The sequence below is a fragment of the Urocitellus parryii genome, chromosome X (genome assembly GCF_045843805.1).
Source record: "Urocitellus parryii isolate mUroPar1 chromosome X, mUroPar1.hap1, whole genome shotgun sequence".
In the NCBI taxonomy this organism is placed as follows: Eukaryota; Metazoa; Chordata; class Mammalia; order Rodentia; family Sciuridae; genus Urocitellus; species Urocitellus parryii.
In genome coordinates, this window is record NC_135547.1 from 106138209 (window position 1) to 106158203 (window position 19995).

The window sequence follows — 19995 nt, forward strand, 5'->3', positions numbered from 1 at the left end:
CCAAATTCAAAGATTATATTTATAGCTACTTATTCCAATTATTTACTTCACTGAAGCCATAGATCTTTATCTTGCATATATTTAAAGAAAACTATAAAATATGCTTATGTTTCTTCTGGGTATGGAGCTGAGGACTCTAGCCATTAGGACACTAGTGGTAGTAACAAGAAGGAATGAATTTACAACCCCAGCCTACTTCTCCCAGTCAGCTCTTTCCATGGTCAGGTGTTGTTATAAAGCATGTGTGTAAGTTCTTAATTGCACTAAGTACATGTTTCAAAGCCATACAGTATTAGACAGGAATTATGGTTCTGCCTCTTATTAACAAGATAATCTAATTCAAGATTTCTAACCTCACTATGTCTCTAGAATTATCATCTAAAATGAGGAAAACAATCCTTCTCATATCATAGGATTATTGTGACAATTAAATGACACTTTATAGTACTTCACAATGTGGCTAATGCATCATAGTCACTTCAACTGCCAGTAGCTTTCTTTCCTGAAAATGAGTGAAGGGACACGTTTTCATACCCATCAACCCTGAGATTTTGGAAGATGTCTCACAGCTTCTTATTCAATTTTTCTCTCATCTCCATCTTACATACTTTTTCTACTCCCTCTTCTAGGAAAGATCAAAAGCTACTCACAGTTAGGTGTATTTTAAAGGTCACTGATTAAGAGCAGCTTTTTTTTTTCAATCACTGAGTATATTGTGAGCTTCCTTCTTGTATCACCATTGCCTTAATCCCCATTGAATCCCAGCACCTAATAGGGCGCTTTGATTGTATACATTTTCAGAACAGCTTTGTAGAAACAATTTTCCTAAAAGGTTTTGCACTTTCTCATGTTCAAATGCAATGATGTATGTGATCCCTGGATTCAAAAGAAATTTTCTAGATGCCATTTCTGGTTACAGTTCCCAACCCCACCTGTCCACTCTATCCCAGCCTTAATTTTGGACCCTCTTAATCTGCATTATGTCCAGTTCTGCATTTGTCACTACCTAGTTCTACATGCTATATTTTTATTATGAATGAAATAGAACAGCTGTCAGGAGTCACTACTATGATCTGAGCCCCAGAATACTTCTAAAAAGTTAATAAATATTTGCAAATATTCAAATAGATACCATTTAGAATGATCTTTTACATCTGCTATTGTATTTTGTTACTTCTGTTGTCTGTAGCAACTTGCCTATATTAGAATTATAGAAAGAAAGTCAGAAATGGAAAAAAAAAAGAGAATAAGAACATAGGGGCTAGGGTTGTGGCTCAGCAGTAGAGTGCTCACCTATCACGTTTGTTTCATCTGGCAGCTACTTACTGAGAACCTGCCTCTTCCATACTCTGTAAAAATGCTGATAATAGAACTGTGAACAAAATAATGCTCACAGTAGTTATGGCCAGGACTAGTACACAGACAAATGAAATAACCACTGAAAATCAGACACATCCGCTCTACATTTGGAAGCAGCACAAAGAAATCCAAAGGTAACTAGGGAACACTCCCAATACAACAGAAATTGGGAATGAGTGGTTCAAAGAGCTTCTAGTGGAGTATGTTATCCAAGTGCACACTTTCTGCCAGACACTGCTTGAAATGCTGGAGAGAGATAGATGAGCTAGACATTGCCTCTATCCTCAGCCCTTGTGCCATCTGGGAAGTAGAGTTGCATGATGCCCACTTTTCATGCACAGGAATAAACACTATAATAGAAATATATATCAAGGAATAGGCAGCATAGCCCAGAGACAGGCACATGACTAGAGCCAAGACATTTGGAAAAGATTATTGCTATGATAGTACACCTTAATCTGAATCTTAAAATATATGAATAAGGTGATCCAGAAGCAGAAGGGAAATGAAGGTGCTTTCAGAACAAGGTCCAAGAACATTTAGATGAGTCAGAACAAAGTAGAATCCCCATATCCTTGAGTTATTGCTACCCATTAGGGTAAAACAAAGGTGCTTTCTTGTCTAAAATTTCATTGCTGCAGATTGCTTAACAGAAGGTCATTTAATGGATTTCTAAATTGAAGGAATTCATTAATTCACTCACAAAATATCTGCAATGGCTACAAGAACCACTGCCTCCTTATGTCCACATTACTAAAAGCACTAGCACCTGCTGTTCAGGCCAGCTGGAGGATTGGGTGTTGCTACCTAGGTAATAACCACCAACTAATGTCTTGCTGTGTGTAGTTCTGCCAGGTTTCACAAACAAAATCTTAATGTTCCATCAGCATCTAATGAGAATTACAGTCATTAGTTAAAAGAACCATTAGGTAAGGAGTAGGATGGACAATACACAATTTATCAATTTGGTGAATGTTGTCAGATGGTTGCTGGGTGCAGGGCAGTGTCCAAGTAAATAGTAAAAATATTTATATCATGTGCCTTATAGACTTCTTTTCCTAGTTCAAGGGCACTCTAATAAATTTCTATAACAGAGTTTTAGTGGTAAGGATGTCTTGATACCCAATAGTAAGTTAAAGGGAAATTTTTAAATTGCAAATAAGTAAATAATCTATTTGCATCTGGAATAGTGGTTCCCAAAGTCAGATAGGGGAAGCAGCAGCACTGGCATTGCCTGGAAGCTTGAACGATCTTACTCTTCAGAATTGGAAACCTTGGACAGGAATTCAACAGTTTGTGCTTGGACCAGCTCTCCAGGGGATTCTGCATGCTCAAGTTTGAAAACACCGAACTTGAACACTCATTCAAGGGCTAGCATGCTCTGCATCACCTGAGAGTCTGTTAGAACTACAAATTCTTGGTCCCACATCAAGCCTCTTAAACCAGAATCTTTGGGAGTGAGCCCAAGGAGACTGTGGTTTAACAAGATCTCCAAGTGATTCTTTATTCATGTCAGAATTGGAGAAGCATTGATTGAGCCATTTGTTCTCAGTCTTGATTGTATATTTCAGTTACCTGCAGAGACCTTTGAACTCTTCCAGGCCCAGTTCACACACCAGACCAGTTCAATCAGAATCAATGGAGGAAAGACTCTGACATCAGAATTTTGAAATGTTCCTTACTTGATCCCAGAGTATAGCAAAGGTTGGGAAATACTGTACAACAATTAGAAGGACTAAGGTGTATGAGAGTTTGTAAAGAGCTTAGGCAAATCACAAGAGTGTTAAGAACTACCACCTCTGCAAAAAGGAAACATGGTTCAAATAGTCTGGATCTGTGCTTTGAATTCATCTTCAGTATTATTATTTTAGTTATTTTGCATATGCATGGTGGTATTAATATTTTATTGCTAATAATGTTAATATTTGCCTTTCAGTTAAATGGGTCTAAACTTTTCTCTCTTTTCCAGAAGTTGCACAACTAGAACCAAAGTATGAGCATTTTAATACTCCCCATCTTGCCTTCTAATGCTTTATTGTGTAGTTGTGTTTCGCATGAGAAGTACATGTCATTGCCCCATGAATCAATTCAGGTGGCTCCTTCCTCTAAAATGAATCCATCACCCGTATTTCTTCTAGGAGGAACCACTCACCCCTTAAAGAAACTTTGATTATGCAATGGATACATCTGGGGAGCTTCAAAAATTACTGGTGCCTGAATTCCACCTCCAAAAATTCAGGTGCTCTGTGAGGAAGCCAGGGCATGAGGGTTTAATAAAAAGCTTCCCAAGGTGATTTTAATGGGCAGTGAAGATGGAAAACACAGTTTTGAGAGCAAGCTTAAATTTCCCCTCCTTTCAGCCTCTATAAATTGCCATCACCTCTGAATCCATGTAGTAAACAGTGGATAGTGTCCAATTTAGCAACCAGTGTATAATTTTTTCGAGTTGTTAATTGTTTCAATCTGTTCATTTGTAATCACAACCTAAATTCCTTGAGAACTGAGGCCTCGTCACATTTTTCTATCCCAGATAGTGACTAGCATATTGTTTACTAATAAGGTTTACAGTTGACTATTAAATATGATTTTATGCCTGGAATCATAATACTGTAGAAGTGGAAGAAGTCTATGCAATGTATTTCTAATGATAATAATGACAGCTTCTTATGGGACACTTACTATGTACAGATTTTGACTAGATTTTAATAATCACATCAGCCCTGGAATGTAGAAGGCGAGGATCCTTATTGCTTAGCAGGTGAGAAAACTGTGACACAGAGGTTAACTAACTTTAACCAGTTAGTGATATGTAGCACCTGAAGTAATGATAGTTCTCAGACTAAAATTAATTTACCATACTGTATTAAAAGGTTTGTATTTGCCTTATATACCTGATTTGAAGAAAGCCCAAGGGGTAAATTTCCAATGCTTAGATTTCTGGATATATCTTCTTTTCTTAAAAATGCTAAGAAAATATTAAAATCTAGTAGGTATGATACATATCAAAGTAATATGTAAACTAATCTGTATTAAGATGAAAGGCCTGTATGAAGTATGATTGAAAATATGATAACACCTAATTTTTTGAAGTTATATAATAGCAGAATATTCAGTGACAAACAGAAGAATAATATAATGTTTCTTAGCTAAATGCAAATGAAAGTTTACTATTTAACTGCTTTTATTATAAGAATTTAAATGTTCTCTAAAATATCAGAACTTTTCATTAGGAGGCACCTTTAAAAATAGCAAAGCTGATATTCACTATGATTTCCATATAGATTACATTGAACTTGTAAATTATATTATAAATTATATTATACAAACCAATAATTATTCAAGTTAGGCATTTGTCTTAATAAATTTGTCTTTATTTGTTTGAACAAATACCTATTGAGAAACAAATTTATTCATTTTCTTTTGATTAATATTCCTTGTCTATCTATTCAGAAACAAAATGTCCTCTGCTTATTTTATTTCCAGTTAAACATTCTTAAGACCATGTAAATATGGTAACTTAAAATCCTCTTACTTCTGTTTATCTTACCACTATTCTACTCTAGACATGATAAATGTCATATCTTTTCTGCATTTCATAGGCATCAGGACCCAGCATAACTGGGTGAGCTTGAAGCAACAATAACGAGAGTGATGTTTTCAGAAAACTCGGCATTCATACATTTAATGAATATTCATTGTCCAACAACTATGATTAAAATACTGGCTAGGCATTATGGAGCTACAAAATGCATTAAGTATGGTTCATGCCCTCCAAGAGCACAAATATGTTAGATAAGGTACATGCACAAAAACTGTAATGTACAATAAAAGCCCTAGAATGTTCAATTGATATGTAATTTAAGTTTAGAAAAAGATTAATTTTCTGCTGGAGGGCTATACCTTAAGGAATGATTTATCTGAATACACAGTTGAGGTACTATAGGATCAGACTGCTGTTGAGGAAGAATGAATGACATTCCGCATTCAGAGAAAGACTCATAGTTGTATATGAAGAGCAGTAGAAAAACTAGACAGTGGAAGTAGAGCCAACTTAGAATACTTGCCTGCTTGGACTACTTTATATGGTTGCAGTTTGCTCAGAATAGTCTCAGTTTGTGCTTGTTTTCCATGTGTAATTATTTATTGTGCTTCCTTTCACACCCCAGCATATCCTGGTTTGGAAGCTAGATTTAATGATTATTCTATTTCTGAAGGAACTGCCATGTATTCTATTACTATTAAAGGTTGGATTCATGGGCTGGGGTGCAGCTCAGTGGTAGAGCACTTCCCTAGAATGTTCAGGGTCCTAGGTTCCAACCCCAGAACAGGAAACCAAGACAAAAAAAAAAAAAAAAACAAAGAAAAAGTAGATTCAATTTTCATGTAACTCTGCCCACCCCATAACTGATGAGAAACAGCCCTTGGCATCAAAAGCAAACTGACCAATCAGAAGTCTGTTCTTTCGGAGAATGGAAAACCCAAGAATTTCAAAACAGATACAAAAACTAGGTAGTTTAATTGCATAACAGAGCTGTGGTCTTGAAATCTATGTACAAGTCAAATTATGAGGGAGTGGAAACTGAATAAACCAGCCGCTAGGTACTCACAGAACCAAATAAAACAGATATTTAGCAGGTAAATGAGGCATAATTGTGGAAGGGTACTGCAGTGAATTTTCATGACCTCCTACTGGTAAGATTTATAATGATCTATTGCATCCAGGACCACTTCCATGTCTAGAGTTATGACATCCAGTGTTAGGATAGCTGTGGTCGCTGAATTCCCCTGAGATTCTCTTACTGCTTCAAACAGAACTTTACAGTCATTCCTTCTATCTTTCTATTCATCCATACTAGATCAAGCAAGTTCTGTGTTCCTGGTTACTGGTAAAAGAAAAGGGAAAGTGGCCAAAGAAAGAGGGCCCAATTAGTGGGATATTGCAAAATTTTAGGGAAGAGGCAATGTTATTTCACAATACCACCACAGGAATGGGAATGGAAACAAAAGAAGATAATGGAAATGGAATATATGGGACTTAGAAAGTGATTAGATTTGAGGGGTCAGAAAAAATAGAAAGATAAAGATGATGCAGTATGTCTTTATTTATATATTATATAAATAATTAAATAATACATAACAAAGTATATCATAACAAACTAATAGAGGGAACTGCTCTCAACATAGTCTGAGAGAGGGTGCTCAGTAGAGGCAGTTAGTTACTTACTTATATATGAAAGACCTGAGAAGCCAAATAAGAAATGATCTTTAAAAATGCCCATAGCCTAGCAACAACAGAATGCTGCTCCCACTTCTGTGGCTGGGGGTTAATCCCTAGGCAATATCATCAGATTTCAGAATATGAGGCTACACTGAAGAAACTAGAATCAGGCGAAGGCTGTCTGGCAGGAGCTATAAGCACAGAAGGGGTGTGGTGTCCAGCAGGAATTTAGAAAGTTACAACACTATAGGAGCCTCAGCCACTGCCAGAAAATACTTAACCAGAACAGGGAGAGGCAGAAATTCTCCATTTCCCACCATTTAGTGCCCCACTAATGTCACACATGGCCAAATCTATCCAGAAGTTAATTGACAAATGAATGTAGGAAATGGAGTTTATAGGTGGACATGAAATAGATCTTAAGGGAAATAGATGATGACTGGTGCAATATCTGAGAAGTGTGAGAAAGGAGTTAAAAGCAGAAATACTATAGTTTTCCTCCAGATTTTTTCACACATAAAAGTGCAGAAGAAAAGTGTTTGCTAAAGGAGGCATTCTGACTGACCCTGTAGGCTGCTGCTCTATTAATAATATATTTAAACCAAACTGAGATGATTTCCAATGTTACTGCCATATAGTCACAACAAAAATATCTGGCAGGAATTACTATTGACTTGATCTGTCACAGGCATCAACTATTTGTATTCAAGCAATGATCTTCAATGTAAATGTCTGTGAAGCTGCTAGCAGCATTAGAAATAATAGGGTAGATTAGTGTGATGGATTCCTGCACTAACATTCAGAAAATTATGTCAAGCAATGAGTGCCTCTGTAAGAGTGGTTGTGCTCTATTCACTACATTTCTTGAGCTAATAGTACACTTAACTTCCTGTATTGCCAGCATGTACAAACCCAGATTGAATTTTTTTTTTTTTGGTTGTTCAGGGAGCTATCATTCATCAAGTAGCTCCTGTAGTAACAATGTACAGAGACTGTAACTGTGAATAAGATGGCCCTTGCACTTCAAAGAGCTCTTAGGGGGAGACATTAAGTAAACCAGGAATTATTATGCTACCATGGGATAATACTATCATGGTGATAAACGTACAGAGTGTTTGCTAAACACATGGAAGAAGTACCCATGTCTAACTAGGGGGAATCAGAGACTGTTTTCAAAGATAGCTTCTGAGTTAGAGTTGGTTAAAGGATTACACACTATGTATGTCTAAAAGGAAAGATTTTCAAGGCAAGATGGTGGTTTTATAGTGACCTAAAGAGCCTAGATTATTTGGGTGACTGCAAGCATTTCAGTATTATTCAGCAAAAGTTTTAGAGGTGATAGAAGGGACTAAAAGTAAATAGAAGCCAGATACTAAAGTTCTAGAACAGAGGTTAGGACTGAAGGTACAGCTCAATGTTAGAAAATTTACCTGGCCCACACAAAGCCCTTGGTTTAATCCCTACAACTACAAATAACAATAATAACAATAATAAACTGATTTGCCAATAAATGTCTAAGAAGAAACTCTTGCAGGAGCAAGAGAGTCTGATTTGCAGCATTTGACTGGTTTTGTGGCACAAATGCTCCAGTATAGCCTATTTAGAGCTACCCATGTGATATCATTGAATACAGAATTGAGAATTGATGAAAAGTAACACAGCATTATGTAGTTATTTCCATCGTGCAGATATAATAGACACAATATGCAAAAAGTATTCAATAGATACAGATTCAATATTTAAATGCTGGCTTTCACAAGCTCATTTTACTGAATAAAAATTTTTCATTCAATCATTCACTCATTAAAATTAACAAATATTTTTGAGTTCTTGCTATGTGCCAAACATGGTTTTATATGCTGGTATTATAGTATATAAAAAAAAACCAACTTTGTCTTCAAAGAGCTCTTAGGGGGAGATATTAAGTAAACAAATATTATGTCCATTTTACACCTGAGAAGTTGAAACATATGAAGATTAATTTGGTTAAGATTACATCATTAGTACATGGAGGCATCAAACAAAGAAATCAGCCTTCCTATTCTAAATCCAGAGATTCATTTCCATGATACTACACTACAGTTGATCTGGGTTTTATCAGAGCTTCTCTATTTTTATCACCATATGATTAGATAAGTAAAATAAATTTATGTGACCTTTCAAGTAAATTTGGGTCATTTTTCTTGGAAGCTTATCTGTGTGAACTTTAAAATGCCATAATTAATAATGATTATAATACCCTGGAACTCTGTAACAACTTCTTTCGAAGAACACCAAGGAACCTCTAAATGTATTAAACTAAATTCTTAAGTGAATTAATTATCATATGGGATTAAGATATATGTTTTAAATTGCAATATTTGTATTAACACTTTCAGGCCCGTGGACTCACGTTTTTCTTTCTCTAAGAAAAAAAATAATTTCTGTCAATTTTCTCTAGAAAATTTGCATTGAATATGTAGTCAATGAAATTATTTAAATTCAATCATGAAGGAATTTTTAATACATTTATTATCTGAATTTAAACATATTCATAGATTCCAATATGTACTGAAAATGTTTATTATGGCCAGGTGTAGTGGTTTATGCCTGTAATTCCAGAAACTTAGGAGGCTTAAGCAGAAGGATTACAAGTTTGAGACCAGCCTTAGCAATTTAGGGAGGCCCTGTGTAATATAGTGAGACCCAGTCTCAAAATAAAACTAACTAAATAAAATAGAATGCATATCACTTCTTTTATTTCATTTTTAGTGGTCCCTATCAATAATACAAATTCAGGGTTTCATTGTGGCATTTTTGCACATTTATAACATAATTTTATAAATTTAATTCCCCAATGCCATTCCCACTCTTTCCTCCCCCTGTTCCCCCCCTCTAGCCTTCTATGCACCCTTCTACTTTCATAGTGTCACTCTTCATTTTTTCCCCTCTAGCTTCCATAGCATATTGTCTTCTTTGGTTCATAAAAGAAAAGAAAATTACAATGATGATCTGTGCTACAAAAAAAAAAAATAAAATCCATGACTATACTGGAGAGTAATTGAAAGCCAGAGATTTGGAAAGTACCCTGTTTGCCACAGACTTCCAACAATAACAGCTGAAAAATTCACTGACTCCCTTTATTTTATAGTTATCCTTCAGAAATTTTGGCCTTCCTATGCCCTTCCAGCCATATGCAGTCCTGTACATATCTCTTATTTCTACTCATTATTTCCCATTTCTACTGTTTCTTTTTCTAGGAATTTTTCATCTCATGTTTGATTTTTGAGTTAGCAAACCTCCTATCTCACCATTTTCAGTCTCCCATACTTCACTATTTTACTTATCTTCCTAAGAAATATATGAGGTTCATCCTTATCAATTACCAGCAGGCTCAAGTTCACCTGCATATTCCAATGTTCACATTCTGAGTTCAGACAAACCTTCCAGCTTTCCCACTTTTTCTTCCTTTGGGGAACCTTCGGGTCCCACTATCCTCATGCTTCATACCAGAAGTTCCCCTGCATCTTTCTTCACATGAACTATGATGCCTTGCCTTTCTTTTAATCCTCCAGGTTCATCTCAAAAAGCATTGCTATTGTGTGAACACTTCTCTAATTTCTCCCACCTCTGTAGCACTTATTTTTCATGCATCACATTGGGTACCTAATTAAATCTTCGGCTTTAAAAAAAATTTTGTACTCTAGTTTCTTATTTATACTAAAACTTGCAAGTACATTCAGTTTAGCTATATAAATTGAATATCTTTTATCCAAAGTGGTTCAAACCAGAGGTGTTTCAGGTTTCAGATTTGGGAATATTTTCATATTTGCATATATCATGAAGAGATACCTTTGGGGTGGGACCCAAGTCTAAATGAGATCATTTTTGTTTCATGGACACCTGATACAAATAGCCTGAAGTTAATTTCATACAATAATTTTAATGTTCCAGTGGTTTGGTGTTACTCAAATAGTTTGCAATTTTGGAGAATTTTAGATGCTTGGTATTTGCTTAGGGATGTTCAACCTGTATAAATTAAGGTCCTTTAGATACAATGGCACAAAAAAGGGGAAGAACACACATATCATGTAAGTTTAGGCATGCTTTTTTAAACCTCCATGAACCTTGAATGCCTCATCGTTAAAAGAAAGAATACTAATGTCACAGAATTATTGTTGAAATTAAACAAAGATGCGTATGGAAATGACTCAACAGAGTTTGGCACCTAGTAGATACTCAGTAAATGCAAATCACTATTCCCTTTCTCTTCAAAGCTCCACTATTTTAAATTCATATTTCTCTTTTCCTTTCATTCATAAAAATGCATTGTATTCTAACTCCTGCCTCCTGGTCTAAACATTTCTAAATACCTCTGGTGGAAAGGGAAGGCCTCTGAGGAGAGAGTATCTCTGTTCTTTGACTTTTCAGAGGTGCAATCTTCTTTGTATACTCAGTGTGTATATTCACTGCCATACCCAAGTTCACTGCACACTTATGCTCTCAAGCAGGCAGCAGAAAATGGTCACAAGCAATCACAACAACATATCTCTAAATTTATACATGCATGAAATAAGTTGCGTTCGTCTTTGGTGAGTATTATTTTACATATATGCCAAAATATATCATCATTATATTAGGCCACAGATAAAAAGAAATCTTGAATAATCTTAATACTTTAGCCAATGTAAATGTCCATTTTTATTATCTGCACTGACTAAAGACTTTGCTGTTATCTGACTATTGAAAGATTTTATGAACTTCACAATGTTAAAACTTCAAAGATGAACTATTTGTGTCATCTGGAATTGTTGACTAGATAGGCATCAGAAAACTGTTGACTTGAAAAGATATTCCCTAAATTCCTGCTCCTCCAAACCTGGTACTAACATGTCTTTGTCCTGAAATCTTCATTACTAGTCAATCTTTGGACTTAAAACCCAACAGGTTCTGACATCCATTGTTAAAATTCACATGAAACAGGGAGGTAAATGGATACAAAACTCCAAAATATTATTTGATCAATTAAAAGTACAAATCTAACATTGTTTTGTATAATTACTTTCGGACTGAGTACAACTATTTTATGTCAACTAGATTCCATAACTGAAGCAACTTACCTCTTATTTCTCAAATTTTATTTTCTTATTTTTATATCCATAGTATTGAGTAGATATGTGAAGGGAAATCATTTGGACCAAAATTCATATTGGTGGTACCATTCAGACAGCTATAAGAAATAGCCATGGAAATAAAAATATTTCCAGAATAAGTACCAACAATGCAAAATGCTACAAAATTTATTGTAGATATAGGGCTGATAATGTTGGTACTCACCTGGAATCCTGGCTTCTCAGGAGGCTGAGGAGGGAGGATCATGAGTTCAGGGACAGCCTGGGCAACATAGAGAGAGACCCTGTCTCAAAAATGATAAATACATAAGTGAGGCCAGCCTGATGTAAATTCATTAGGATATTGAACAAAGAAATAATACTATTACACAGACATGGTTGAATGGTACTTATAAGACTTTCAACCAAATCTTTTAGAATTTGACTTATTTATCTTTGAGACTTACCCAGGAGTCATGAACTTTCATTGGAAATCTAACTACCTAAACCTCCCCCACTGTGTAAAGCCAATGGTTATTGAATGACACAGGTAATAAAAACCTTCAGGATGTTTTTAAGTCTGAAACACCCACCACTGAATTTAATTAGATTATAATGCCTGTTAAAATTATTTTGAGTCCATGCACATGTTTTATTCTATATCATTTAATAGGGGTGTTATACATTATCATATAAAATGGGTAATTTAGCCACAGAGTTTGACAATAATATTTTTGGAATTTTTTTCTTATTTTTTGTTCATTTATAAAAAATAGTTTGTTACTAATTTAGAAAAATGATGTTTGAGTCTATAAAGAAGTGAAAGATGCTGCTAATACTCCTCATTTCTAGTCTTTATACCCAGATCTTTCATCAGTCTTCTCAATCTCTGCATTTCTCCTCTAATGTCATTAACCACTGACATCAGACATCATTGTCTCATTGAATAAACAATTTACAATGTTTCTTCATATTTCTGGATAACAGGAACAGTGCCAACTCCTAGCCTGTTGTTTAACACTCAGTCCCCATTATCCTAATAACACATCTATCCCAAGAAAGAGTTTGTCAAGACCAGAGGAGGAATACATATAATTTTTATGGTACAGTATTTAAAATGAAACTGCCTCTGGCCTGTGTGGTCTCAGTGGGTGCAAGGCGAAATTCAGAATGCTAGCTCATCTCACACGGAGTTTAATAAAGGGTGTCCTATAAAAAGCTAATTTCTTGCTGGTAAACTGCTTTTTAAGTAATGCTTGCTGTTGCAAGAGACCCTTTCATATCACTGACTCTAGGAGCCATGTTTGAAAGGCTAGATGTGCTCTGTGAGACAAGGTAGGATCCAGGTGGAATTCTCCTTATGGGATGACAATGTATATAACTAATATTGTCCTTTGAGACTAGTTTGCATGCAGTTGCTGGTATGGCACTGTTCAGCAGCCTGCTGCAGATAAGAATGAGTGATGATGCCCTAGATTTTAATGGAACTTTTAGAGTGCATGCAGCAGTGGGGTGCAGTCTTCAGCAAAGAAAAACGAGCTGACTTGCAGGCATGAGAGGTCATCAAGAAAGATAAAGAAATAGGACATCCACTCTAGGCTAGGCAAGGCTTTTTAGAGGATATTATGGAAATGAGCAAGAACCAATTTAATTTTTATAATGCCACTCCATTTAACTTTAAAATACAAGGTCAAGGTACTGTGTTTTTCATAATGATTAAAGATTTGGAACACTCTTTCTGTTGAACCCTGCTGCATTTGTTTGGCAGAAAAGGAATGTGACAAGGAATAAAATTGGGATCAGAAAACAACAAAAACATATTTTATCAACTGCCCAACATGAGTTTAAAAGGAAAAGAAAGAAAAAGAAAGAACTCTGATAGGCACATTCATTCTTAACCCAACAGAAGAATTTATTTTCCTAAGGTCCTGTTCTTTCAAGTTAGTTTAATCTTAGGATGTTAACATTCCTTTTATCAATAAAACTTATGCATAATGTCAATGAACACCACATATCCATGGATAAAACAGCATATTCCTTCTTGCTGAAAGTTTGCTGTAACTGATCACTTGGCAAATTATTCACCCTTCAATTACTGGAAGAGATACTGCTGTTATCAAACTATCTTAATTTTCATCTTGTTGAGGTTTTGTCATAGTTTCATGCTGCTAATTTTCAACATGTAATATCTGGTGCATATGGTTAAACTTTTTTAGGAATCAAAACAAAATTGCTTTAAGTTTATGTATTTCTAGGTAGTGTTTCTGGGTGTAAAAATGGGTAACTGTGGTAGAGTGTGAATGATTTTGTACCTGAAGTCAGAAGATATATCCCCGCCAAAAACTGATTGTGTGATCTTAAATAACTACTTGACTTGCTGAATCCTATTTTTACTTAGCTTTTCCCATAAAGTGGAATCTCTACCTATGCCTCATGTTTATTGTCAAAATGAAATAAAATAATGGGTGGGAAAGAAATTTATAAACTGAAAAGTACTATGCAAGTTTCAATCATTGTTGCTATTTTTTTTCTTACAATTTTGACCTTATTTTTCTTAGATGGCTGAATCTAGAAAATTAGACACTCAGGCATCATTGTTTTGACTTTAAGGGAAGTATATTCATATTTTTGTATCAAATTTTGTGGAAGAGAGCTGGGGTTGTGGCTCAGAGGTACAGCACTCGCCTAGCATATGTGAGGCACTGGGTTCCATCCTCAGCACCACATAAAATAAAATAAAGATATAAAAGTAATTATGTGTGTGTGTCTGTATACTCTGTGTGTTTTAAAAGATTTCATGTGGGCAGAAGGAATTTTATCAACTATGTTAAAGGGGGGAAAGACTGAAGAAATGAAGATAATAGGCAAATACATAAGTATAGGAACATAAAACTTTAAACTCCAGGCAAATGTGAGGTCAACTGATTTCATTTTTTTTTCACAGATGTTTTAAGTAATTTAAAAATTCTTCAGGTAAACAAGATAGATAATACTAAATTGTGTGTTTCTTCAAGTTTAAGATTCACAATTTTTCATTGAGCAATTATAGATGACCTGGATTTACAATGGTCCAACTTATGACTTTTTGACATTACAACAGTCAGAAATTGATATGCTTTCAATAAAAACTACATGAGATTTTGAATTTGATCTATTCTTGGGCTAGTGATGCATATCACATTACTCTCTAGTGATGTTGTACTGTAGAAATGAACTGCATCTCACCGACAGCCACATGATCATGAGGGGAACCACTCATCTTCTGCAGTGTACTCTTATTAAGCTGCTGAAGTTTGGTATGTTCAGTGTATTAAATGCATTTTCAACTTAAGATGGGTTGAAATAAATATAGAGTCATAGCTTCATTGTATGTCAAAGAATCTTTGTACTTATTACCCACTTATTCCAAGAAAAGGGCTGGGGCAAATCTTGGGAAGAAACTAATAAAAATAAAACTTGATCTTTTGCTCTCAGAAACCTGTGTCTAGATTAGACAAAATCTCTGTAGCATATTTCCCTAAGGTGTTTGTGTTTGTTCTCTATGTTTATCACAAAGAACACAAAGGGAACAATTTTTGCACTAAAGGTATGTCTAGGACTTAGGTTCTCATAGAAGACAAACAGAACTAATAATACCTATTTTTTAATTTATTAATTTTTTATTTATATATGACAGTGGAATGCATTACAATTCTTATTACATATATGGAGCACAATTTTTCACATCTCTGGTTGTATACATATTATATTCACACCAATTCGTGTCTTCATACCTGTACTTTGGATAATAATGATCAGCACATTCCAACATCATTAATAACCCTATTCCCCCTCCCTTCCCCTCCAACACTTCTACCCTATCTAGAGTTCGTCTATTCCTCCCATGCTCCGGCTCCCTATCCCACTATGTATCAGCCTCCTTATAGCAAAGAAAACATTCAGCATTTGGTTTTTTGGGATTGGCTGACCTCACTTAGCATTATCTTCTCTAACTCCATCCATTTACCTGCAAATGCCATGTTTTATTCTCTTTTATTGCTGAGTAGTATTCCATTGTGTGTGTGTGTGTGTGTGTGTGTGTGTATATATATATATATATATATATATATATATATATATCACATTTTTTTATCCATTCATCTATTGAAGGGCATCTAGGTTGGTTCCACAGTTTAGCTATTGTGAATTGTGCTGCTATAAACATTGATGCGGCTGTATCACTGTAGTATGCTGTTCATACTTAGTTTTTTTTTTAAACTAAACTAACACTGCTTAAAAACTTCATTATATATGTCAGTAAAATAACTGAATCATTAGTGGTAGCTTTAGAGATAGTGACAACATTTGGCATTATGTGGTTTGACCATTTCACCTATTAGACAAAAACTCTGAACTCATTTATTAAATTCAGATGTCTGGTTGAGGGTACATAGTAGCAGAGGTAGACAAAGAACCTCTTGGCATTAGTTTCTGTTTATGTTTGACTTTGTCTGGAAATTTAAAACAGTGCCTGTTTGCTAAGTTAAATTGAAAACCTACTTTGCTCTGAGGGAGAAAAATAATACAATAGACTTAACTTCCAAAATATGGGTCATACAAATTACAGAAATAATTTCGGTAAGGATAAATTCTAACACTTTCTAAAGAACCAGAATGCCTTGATGAAGAGGAGAATTAAAAAACAATTTGGGGGGGGGGTCCCCTCTACATGGTAAAGTCCAAACAAGTACATTGGTTATAAGTCCAAATGAGCAAATTATAATACTAGTATCAATAATATAATCCATAGTAAAGCTCTCACTTATTAAATTTTATTACAGGCATAGTAATTAGGTACTTTATATTTACCTTCTCTTCCATCCTCATGTTTAATCACTTGTAACACAAATCACCTCTTTAATGATATGTCAATAAAAGGAATGAGCATGCTTGGGAAAACTAAATTTAGGTCTATTGTGTCCACCATGGGGACTGTTGCTATCTAGATGACTAGGACTTAGGTTCTCCTAGAAGAGAGTTAGAACTAATCATCCTTATAAAAAACAAACAAACAAATAAAAAACCTGAAGCCCCAGACCTCCTTGTGCTGCTTATGGACTGGAGTATTCCATAAAAAGACAAAGCTTTCATCATGAATTTAACAAACCAAAACAAACATCTCTTAAATTTTGAGACTGAGAAGCTTAACTAACTCAAGAGTTTTCACTGCTAGATATAAATATGACATATTACCTTCCATAACCTTGGTAAAGTAAAATCAGTATTTCTTCCAGTCCTAGAAGGAAGATGACCATGAAGGTCTCCTTTCTTTTGAGAATAAATTCAAGTGTTTCAATACACTTTTAATAGATTACTCAATATTCACCAAGAAAAAAGGAGATGAGATTGTTTTTGCAGATCCTTCTAAGGATAATTTATTCTGATGAATAGAGACATATCTTTAGTGCATAAATTGTTCCCTTTGCACTCTTTGTGATAAACATCACCATGGAGAACAAACACAAAGTAATGACATTGAATTAAAAGATACCAGAGAGGCAACAGTAACTGGCATTTATTAAAGTAAAAGGACAATACAAACAGATGTGCCTTGCATTCTGCTCAGAAGATTAACAGGCTCTGTCAGGCTTTGGCCATAGCAGTGGGCAGGAGATTGTTCAAATAGAAATTCCCAATCAAGGTCCTATTGCACCCAGAAAACAATGGCTTACAGAAATCTCCCCTGCCTCCAGTTTTTTTTTTCTTTCTTTCTTTTTCTTTCTTTTTTTTTTTTTTTTTGCACATTTCAAAGTGCTTGCCATACTTTAAAACAAGATTCTGTTTCCAGGGAATTGGATCAAGTACTCATGACCTCAATTCCTAATTAACTCTCAGAATTTCTCAGTAAGTGTCTTCACTTTTGTACAGTTATAAATGAGAATTGATCACTTATGTTTTTCCAGCCATTGTTTTAATTTCACATAGGATCAGTGAACTCAGGCAGAATAATATAGCCATGAATTTATACTTCATGAATAGGTATTCAATAAAGAGTGGATTCATCACTAGAATTTATTTTTACCTGTAATGATTTAAAAAATATCATCAAAGACAAGCTTATTAAAGTTGTCACTGTTCTTTTCAAACCTTTGTTGTGCCAGGAAGAACAGATGGTAAAATCAAAAGTGATTAGAGAGTCAGTGGGGTGGAGGTGAGAATGAGGAACCCACTCAGTGAGACCTGCTAGCATCTTCCCTGAGCAGTATATTAACCCATGACAGTTTGAAATCTATACCCCTAAATTGCTTTATATCCCAGACATACTTAATGCTTCCTATTCTAATTTTCAAATATTTCTGATGATTTTTTTAGCAGTATCCTCTGATCTGTTTTAATGAAATGATCAAATAGCATTTCATAGGTTCAACTGATTATTTATTCTTATATAGATTAAGTAGAACTCATCTAAGACATCAGAACAAATTTTTCTTATGTTATAGAAGGCAGTTAAAGTATTTAAAATGTTTACTTTATAACATATCCAGAATACTGTGCAACTCTTACTCTTATAGTTTAGCAGATGTGTATCCAATAGTCATGTTTATAGCTACTTCTAATTATGTATGGATTTTCTAGGATATATAATTGAAAATTACATTCTCATTCTTCTTTTGAAGACCCTTTAACCATGTCATCATTATGGGGTCATTTTATGCACAGAAATCTCCAACTCATAAATTTCAAAATCCTGATATTAGCTGAGAAACACATTCTCCATTTCCGGATTTTGAATATCCATTAGCCATATGATTGTGGAAAGAAAATGCTACTAATAGGAACATACCCTAGGCAGGAACCAGTTGAAATGGAAATTGGTTCTGAGTTAAATTATAAGGAGGTTTTCTTTTCAGGCAGTATATTGTTTCAGAACTACACCTTATCCATTAAAAACTCACTTCATTCACCACCATAAGTGCAACTGAATATGGAACACTCTCTGGAGTTCAAGAAGTAACATCATATCTGATTGCTTTAGAGATTTGCCACTGTAAATGCCTTCCTTTCTTATCAAAAGCGGTTTTAAAAAAACAGTTCAGTTAGTCCCTAGGCTTGTCATAGAAATGTAGGGTTAACAATATGATAACAGTTCTTAAAAGATATGTAAGAAATCACCAGTCATTTACTTGAAAATATTTTGGACACTTTCTTTTTGTATTTTTCTATGTTGAAGCTAATGGTTATAGAATTATTAAGATTAGCCAAACTCAAAAGGGTAAAACTGTGTTCAAATAGTATCATTTTGTTTTATTTTTATGCAATCCTTTATATTTAAATTTAATAAAAGCATTATATAGCATCACTGTAATTCTTTGTCAGAGTAAATATCTCAAAGAAAAGTTTGTAATTTCCATCTGTATGTTGCTTATAAATAAGGAAATACATTTAAAAGGTTATCCATTTATTTGATAGTACTATTAATTCCAAGGAATCTAATAATAAAATTAATAAACAAGTAATTTAAATGGAAAGAATAGAGTGATGTATTGTTACAAAGGGTAGCATTAAAAAAAAAAACAAATATTATGGGCTGGGATTGTGGCTCAGCAGTATAACGTTCACCTAGCACCCGTGAGGCCCTGGGTTAGATCCTCAGCACAACATAAAAATAAATAAATAAAGGTATTGTGTCATCTACAACTAAAAAATTTAAATAAACATTGAAATTTTTACTATTTTTTGATGCCTTTGCTTGTACTTATCTAAAAGACTTAATAGTTTTTATTTGTATTGCTAATCATCAGAGTCAACTCTCTGCTTTCAGGCAGGAAATATTTACCAATAATTTCCTTACAGTCAAAGTGAGGAGATAAATTGAGCATGTCTCAAATGTACAAATAGATGTCTTTGAAAGAAACTATTGTCCTTACATTTATCTTGTGTCAGCATGGTGTGGCTATGTGGAAAGACAAATCGTACTATTTGCTAAAAACTTTGTTTTCAAAATAAAAAGATTTCTCAGTTTATGCATTCTAGAATTTATAAGTACCTTTGTCTGTCTTTGAGTTTGCCAGTGAAATTTTTATGAAGTCAGAACTTTTTATCTATTTTAATGAAAATATAAGCCTTCTGTGGATTCTTTTATTAATTTTATTCTGAAGGAAATCTGACCAGGTTAAGGAAATCAGGTCAGGTTAAGACGTGATCCCAGTGGGAAAGCTCAACTACAGACTGTGATTTAAAAACAGGAAAAAGTTATTGAGGTTTGTTTTGGTTTTGTTTCTTTAAATCAGCCTTTCTGTTTTCAACTACTAGGCAATAACATCTTTATATCTCTTCATTCCATCAAAA

General features: G+C 34.4%; 1 protein-coding gene across 3 annotated transcripts in view; it reads left to right on the forward strand.

Moving 5' to 3' along the window:
* Dmd (dystrophin) overlaps positions 1–19995 on the forward strand; it is a 2014880-nt gene that overhangs the window by 1119414 nt on the left and 875471 nt on the right. The gene's annotated exons all lie outside the window — the stretch shown is intronic.